At 36.3% G+C, this 7,302-nt stretch overlaps 1 long non-coding RNA gene across 2 annotated transcripts; it reads right to left on the reverse strand.

The window, feature by feature from the left end:
• Positions 1–585: 585 nt before the first annotated feature.
• LOC113984661 lies at positions 586–6,877 on the reverse strand. 2 transcript variants are annotated; one of them, XR_003539586.2, is made up of 3 exons: positions 6,795–6,877; positions 4,177–4,279; positions 586–719 (listed from the first exon to the last, which is right to left on the reverse strand). It is a non-coding gene; the product is annotated as an uncharacterized LOC113984661 (long non-coding RNA). The 2 variants fall into 2 exon arrangements; XR_005565085.1 differs by having other exon boundaries at positions 4,165–4,279.
• Between the last annotated feature and the right edge of the window lie 425 nt (positions 6,878–7,302).

A 7,302-nucleotide genomic window follows, 5' to 3' on the forward strand; every position in this document is an offset into this window, starting at 1 on the left:
AAGTTTGGCAGGATTAGGCCATAAAGGCACAGCTTTTCAGAGATATTGCTTCTGTCAAACAAACAAACAGAGCAGCTTAGAAGGGTAACAGGGGACAAAACTACAAATTTGCTTCATCTGCACAAACCTGCTATCTTTCTTTAAGAAACCAAACATGCTATGAAATCTAGCAAGGATTTCACTCAATTTGCAATACTAAAAAAAATTGAAGCTTCATGCTTCAAAGGGAAAGGCAGGGCAAGGTCAAAGGAGACTAAAAAAATCATCTGTAGTCATGTTAAGTTTGGGGCAAAGCATTTTTGCATTGTGCTACAGGCATTACAGAAATGCATCAAATGTGAACATGTTCCCCAAAACCTTTCAGTGAGATAATAAATGCTATACATTATATGCATCACGGAAACTGAGGAGCAAAGAGATTAGGGACCCAGTGAAGAGAATGAGGATATTACATTTATTAAAAATCTATGGGAAAATATTTCTTGCTGCACAAGAAATATCGGATGAGACCATTATAAATTTGAAATCTGTGTGAAAAAAATCAACAGTTTAATACCAAAAGAACTAAACAGAACCCTCTTGGGATATTAAATTATCTTCTTCATCCATTACTTTATTGCTATTTGTCTGGATATTGGGCTGATATTGGACTCAGGCTTTTCTTCATGTTCAATCATGTGAAAAAAAACCATTTTCCACTGTCTCCTGGTTTCTTCTTTCTGTGGGTGATGATATCAATAATAACCATAAATTTGATTAAGCAATATTAAGGTATTGTTTTTTTCACAGAGCATAACCAATGAATGTGTTGATATTTTCTAGTTATCACTTTTCTTTGAATCAACAGATTCTGTAAAATAAACTAATTTCTATTACATTTACATCATGCCCTGAAACAAAAGGATATAGCAGAATACCAGTAGTGGAAATGGAAAGTCTGTTTATGCATGAGAAGCATGACAAAACAAAAAAGTAAATATCAATAAATAATGAAAATCGTTGTTGTTTGTTTTTTTTTCTTTTGTTGAATTTCTAATGCAATTCAGGACAACTCCAATGTTACAGACTTTGGATTTGAACACAAATGTCTCTAATAAGAAGTTACCCTTCTTCTCATTTGAATAATGTAAAAAGATGTGTTAATGTTCTCCTAAAATATTTACCCTTTTTTTTGGTAGCACATAGACGTTGTCTTCAGGGGATGCTGATCAGCATCCATGTTTAAATTTCATTACTAACCCAAAATACAGACTGAATTTCCCTGGGCTTGTTTTTTTCTTTTTTTTTTGTTTGGTTTGGTTTGGTTTGGTTTGTTTATTGTTTTGTTTGGTTTGGTTTTGTTGGTTTTTGTTTTTTAGTAGCAGCAGAAATATCACTGAATTATGGTCCTCAAGGCATTTATAGCTAATATGATATAATTTTATGGTCAAGAGCTTACAAAACTAGTTATGATTGTCGCCGTTATTGTGTAGTGAGATGAATGACCAACCAGAGTTCAGCCACACAACCTAATGGGTCAATCAAATGCCTCTTGGCATTGCTGGAGCCAGGATTTCACCTGATGTCCTACAGGTATGAGTAAAACTAGCACGTGGGTAGAAGGAAACCCATATGTTTCTGCTGTGGTGATTTCAAAGGTCTTTATAGGAAGTGTGTGATAAGCCTTCATGAAGGTAACTCTAAGTACTTGAAATAAAAGCCTACTATCTAATTTTGGAAAGAAGTACATGTGAGAAGATAACAATGTAGTTATTGCAGCTCTGCATTCCCATAAATCACTGAAGTAGCAACCTGTTTGTTCTTTACTTTTAAATAAACACTGTGTCCCATAATCATAGATAATTAAGCAGTCACACTTCCACAAGGCCTTCTTAGCTTGTTCACATATAAGAAAGATTATATTCTGAAAGCAAACTAATTACGTAGCCTAATAATTAAATAAATATATTCTAAATAAAAATATATTGAGTTTATTTCATATAAGGGCTTTTATATAAACAAGATGTTTTAAATAATTAATAGATTAATAAGCAAACATTCACTGAAAAGAAAAAAGTTGACTAATTAAGGAAGAGCATGGAAAGCACGGAATTATACAGTCTGAAATCTAAATCATTTCAGAAGTGTGGATGCTTCTAGCAAAAATACTGCAGTCTGTCTGAAATGAAAAGAAACAGATCTGTCTCTATTTCTGACAATTGTCTATCATGCAAGTTAAGCAAAAACCTTTTTTTAGTTTCATATATTTCTTTCCTTTTTTTCCTGTTTTCTCCTTCCCTATGCAGATTATTACATCTTAATAACAAAATGTCTTTATTACATTATGTAGAGAACTATTCTCAGCTCATACCTCTAGATGTTACTGTAATGCTAAATTATATTAATGACTTCAACATTTATCAAGAACTTAGGAATTCAGACAAAAATAAATCTGATTCCCTTTAAATAATTGACATAACTGAAAGGAAGATCTCAGTGACACTGCATGAAAGGACAAGAAGCAATGAGCATAAACTGAAATACAGGGAACTCCATTAAAACAGAAGAAAAAAAAAGAGTTTTTAACTATGAGTTGGATAAGACACTGGAACAGGCTGCACGAGAAGGCTGTGGAGTCTCCATTCTTAGGGACATTGAATCTCCAATGAGATACAAATGTGAACAACCTGCTTTAACCATTTCTGAAGAAGGGAATAGCACTAGATGATGTCTACAGGTGCCTTCACACTTGTTCTGTATTTGTATTTTATCTTAAAATTTCACTTAAATTTAGTTTATTTATTTCTTCTAAGTTCCAGTTTATTACTCCTTAAGCTGGGCATCAAAACTTTCCAAAGACCACCTTTGAGTCTACAAATTTAAGGCACAAAGAGTGAATTATATCTGTGGCTGATCCCTTCCAAGGTTATTTATGTTGACATCTTATTCAAGTTACAATAAGTGTATGGGTTTATTCACATCTAACTTCTTGTCTGAATGCAGCTGAATTCAGCTGCTGGCAAGAAGAACTTGTGATGCCTTTGAATTCTGGAATAAAAAGCCATCCAGAGTCTGACAACCCCATCTGAGTTCCACTTGAAGGTCCTTTACTAAAGACCACAGAACTTCATGCATTCTGCTACAAGGTCTTTTATGCAATCCTTTTATCTATTATGCTATTTTCCTATCAGAGAATCAATGCATTTTCATAAACCTATTAAGCTGTATTTAAAAACCCACTGCTCTAGCAAATTCTTCCAGTTTAAGACACCTACTCGGACAATATCATATTATAAATCATTTAACTGACTGCATATGTGATTTTTTGGGTTTACCTTTTGTTTTGTGCCTTACACAGGCTTATTTGTGGATCTTCTTTAAACACAAACACTTTAATTGCCAATTATTTTTTTTTATTTTCTAGTACAGGAAACTAGAGTGATTCAAACACTTTCCCAAAGTAAAAGACAATCTGATGAGAAAAATTACCCAGATTTTCTCATGTAACATTAGAGCCTCATATTTAATTTAGAAGCAGGAAATTCAGAGGTTTTGATTCATTAGAAATAAAATACTGCAGTTTGGACATGAACTCAAGAATTAATTGTTCACCTAACTGATTAAGAGCTTTCTTCATATTGTAAAATGGAGACTTCAGAAATTCCTTTTTGTTATTTATTTTGTACTAATACAAAAAGTCGTCAAACCTACCCATCCAAAGGACTTCTCTGAAAATTGTCAAATCACCACATTTTTTTTTTAGGACTGAGTCCAATCCTGGACCAAAGCCTATCATCTATTATTTGTATTAGGAATTAAGAACTAGCAAACTTTATACATTAGCATAAATTAGGCCCATTTGACAGGACCTTATCATGAGAACTTCATCGAACCCTACAGAAGGGGGAATTCAGTTTATTATAAGAAAAGTGAAGGTAAACACTGTGTCCATCACTGTGAAAGGTGCAAGGGATGGGAGCATGTTTTGAGTATCAGTGCTGGTGACAGTCCATTTTTAGAAGTGAATTTGAATGAGCTGAATAAGAATTTAGTGTTTTCTATTCAATTCTGTAACTCACTACGTCCAAAGTTATTTGGGAAGGAATCTCAGGGGACCCCACTACCCTACTTTTACCACAATACTACTAGGACTACACAGAGCACGACCGCACTACACCTACCCACCTGAATTCTCACCTGGGCTGTGTCACCTCTACCACAGTACACAGCAGCTGTGGAGTTTATATGTCTGTGAGTAAATTGTCTCTGACTCCGTTTGTTCTCAGCACTGTCATTTGATCTGAAAGTGTTACACAAAATCACCTTCTGATAAATTATGATTCTTTGGTGAACTTGCCTTATTTTCTTCCTCCTCTTCCTCCCACTCCCATCCCAGAATAGCATTATCTTACTTTTGTGACCTTTATGGAGGCAAACACATTTTATTCAAGCAAGCTATCATCCTAAATTTATGAGCATAATGTATTTACCTAAGAAATAATTCTACAGACGCCCTAAAGACTAGGTCTCTACTGCAGACATCGTGACCATAAGTTAGTGTAAAAAGTTCTGAGACACCAAACAACCTGGCTGGAGAACCAATAATAATCCAAGTACTGCAGGTTTTCATTCAGAAAGGACTCCAGAACATATGGGTTAAGTTGTGCAAGATCTGGGATTGCTTATTTTCCTAATCCCATCCTAAATGGACATCAATATTTGTACTAATAAATGGACAGGTTTTGTTCCATCAGGGAACAGTAGTAGCTTCTTGCCATGGGTTGAGTTTGGTGGGCTGCCTTTCTCTCACTCCTCCTTAGCAGAGCAAGGGGACAGAAAGACTGGAAAAGCTTGTAGGTTGAGAAAAAGACTGGGAGATCACTTTACTCAGTCTGTATTACCAGTTCATTGCCAAACAGTGATTCATCTGGTATCACTGAGGTATCCATCTTGGCTTGCACTGAACAGCTCTCAGGAGATGAGCTTGAAACAGACTTGAAGCTTAACTAAGACTTGCTAGCTCCTTGATCCAAAAGTTATATGACATCAGTTGTTATTTTTTGTGTTGCTTTATAGGTTATTTCAAGAAGTAGCTTGATACAATAATAGGAAGTCAGACACAGAAAAATATGTGCACACGGTATAGCCACCAATTTTTGTTAGGGTGGTAAACAGTATATAATGACAAAGGTATTTTCAATTTTTGATCCTTATCGTAAAATGATGTTTTTGAGCTTAATTTGCAAAATTTGATAGTGATGCCAGCTCCCTTTTTACATTTTCTCTTAGTTTGCCCTAACTAAGAGTGGGAGAGCAAACACAAATATACAGCACGCTATTTCTGCTCTTGAGATCCCTTTGTTTAAAAGCTGCCCCCCCAAGGTTTGACAAGAAAAGTGAAGGCTGTAGGCTGTGATGCTTTTTTGCATCTTGTTCTCTCCTTTATCAGAGTGAAATATGTTGGGTGGATGGGTTGTTGCTGCACTAATCATCACCAGCTGTTTGCCACTGTCTCACAGTTACAGGTGCAGCAGTTTGTGCTGAGCTCTAGGCCTCCAATCTGCTCTTCCAAAACAGCTCAGCAACAAAAAACTTTTTTTCTCTCCTTTGTAAGTACTCAAGAAATTGATCTGAAAGGCTTTTTATGCAACGTACGTTATCCTCTGCAATCTCTCAGGATTTTTTACCAGGAAAAAAGTATAGTAAGTTAAGCAATAGTGGTGACTGGATAAGAAATGCCAATCACCGTGTGTCCTGTTGGATAAATATGTTTCTTTGCATGTTATTTCTTGTCTCCTAGTAGGGGTTCTGACAGAGGAAATTGAAGCAATATTTAAAGCACACATTCAATCTCCCTCCTCATCATAAAGGACTATAGCCATGCTGAAAAATGGTAAACATGAATAAAGACAGTAGGTATATAAATCAGCAGGTAGATTAACAGAAGATAGAAGTAGGTAGATGCATATACTAAGAGATTAATCCTCCAAAGAATATCATGGTAAAATTTATCTTCTGTTACTGTTTTTTCTGGTCAACCAAAGAAAGAGACCGTTATTTGTTCTCTTTGAAGGGCAAAGAGATGCTAATGTCTAGTTTTATCCAAGTAATATATAATACAATGTATATGTACAATCTGTTTTATCATATGTAGCAATTTTGGGTGTGTTTCTGGTCAGTAACATCCCAATCTATTTAAGAAAAAGATGTTTCTTAAGATCTACACTAGCCACCATCCCTTCATTCTGAATGTTCTGATTCTGAATAATTTAATATAATTTTGGAGGTCTGCATAGGTTTGAGTACCTTTGGAGGGTATTACTGAGTAGATATATCTCAAAGTTATGCCTTAATGATATATGTACTGTCCTGGTTTGGGCTGAGATAATTTTCTTCTTGGTAGCTGGTACAGTGCTGTGTTTTGGATATTGGCAACATGCTGATGTTCTGGTTGTTGCCAAGTAGTGTTCAGTCAAAATCAAGGACTTTTCAGTGTCCCATGCTCTGCCAGCAAGCAGGTGCACAGGAAGCTATGAGGGGCCATGGCCAGAATAGATGAGCCAAACTGGCCAGAGGGGTATTTCACACTGTAGAACATCATGTTCAATATATAAACTGGGAGGAATTGTCTAGGAGTTGTTGTATCACTGCTCAGTGATGGGCTGGGTATCGATCAGTGGGTGGTGAGCAACTGTACTGTGCATCACCTGTTTCTCTTGAATTTTATACCTCTCTCCTTCTCTCCTTTTCATTACTAGTGTTAGTATTATAATTTATTTTGTTTCAATTATTAAACTGTTCTTATCTCAGCTTACATCTTATTTCAGATTCTTGTCTCCTCCAGAGGGTAAAGGCAAGGGAGCAAGTGGCTGCATGGTACTGAATTGTGAGCTGGGCTTAAACTATGACATCTACGCAATAAGACCTTTCCCAGTTAGAATCATAGAATGTTAAGGGTTGGAAGGGACCTTAAAGATCACCTAGTTCCAAACCCCCTGCTATGGGCAGGGGCACCTCCCACCAGACCAGGTTGTTCATGGCCTTATCCAACCTGAGCTTGAACACTCCCAGAGCTGGGGCATCTACAACATCTCTGGGCAACCTGTTCCAGTGTCTCATAGTAAAGAATTTCCCTCATAGTAAAGAATTTCTTCCTAACATCTAACATAGTTTCCCTTTCTTTTAGTTTGTACCCATTACTCCTTGTCCTATCACTACAGTTCCTGACGAAGAGTCCCTCTCCAGCTTCCCTGTAGGTCTCCTTCAGATACTGGAAGGTTGCTCTGAGGTCTCCATGCGACTTTCTGTTTTCAACACTAACAG

The sequence above is a fragment of the Pipra filicauda genome, unplaced genomic scaffold, assembly GCF_003945595.2.
Source record: "Pipra filicauda isolate LSUMZ 115617 unplaced genomic scaffold, ASM394559v2 scaffold417_size606805_pilon, whole genome shotgun sequence".
Taxonomy (NCBI): domain Eukaryota; kingdom Metazoa; phylum Chordata; class Aves; order Passeriformes; family Pipridae; genus Pipra; species Pipra filicauda.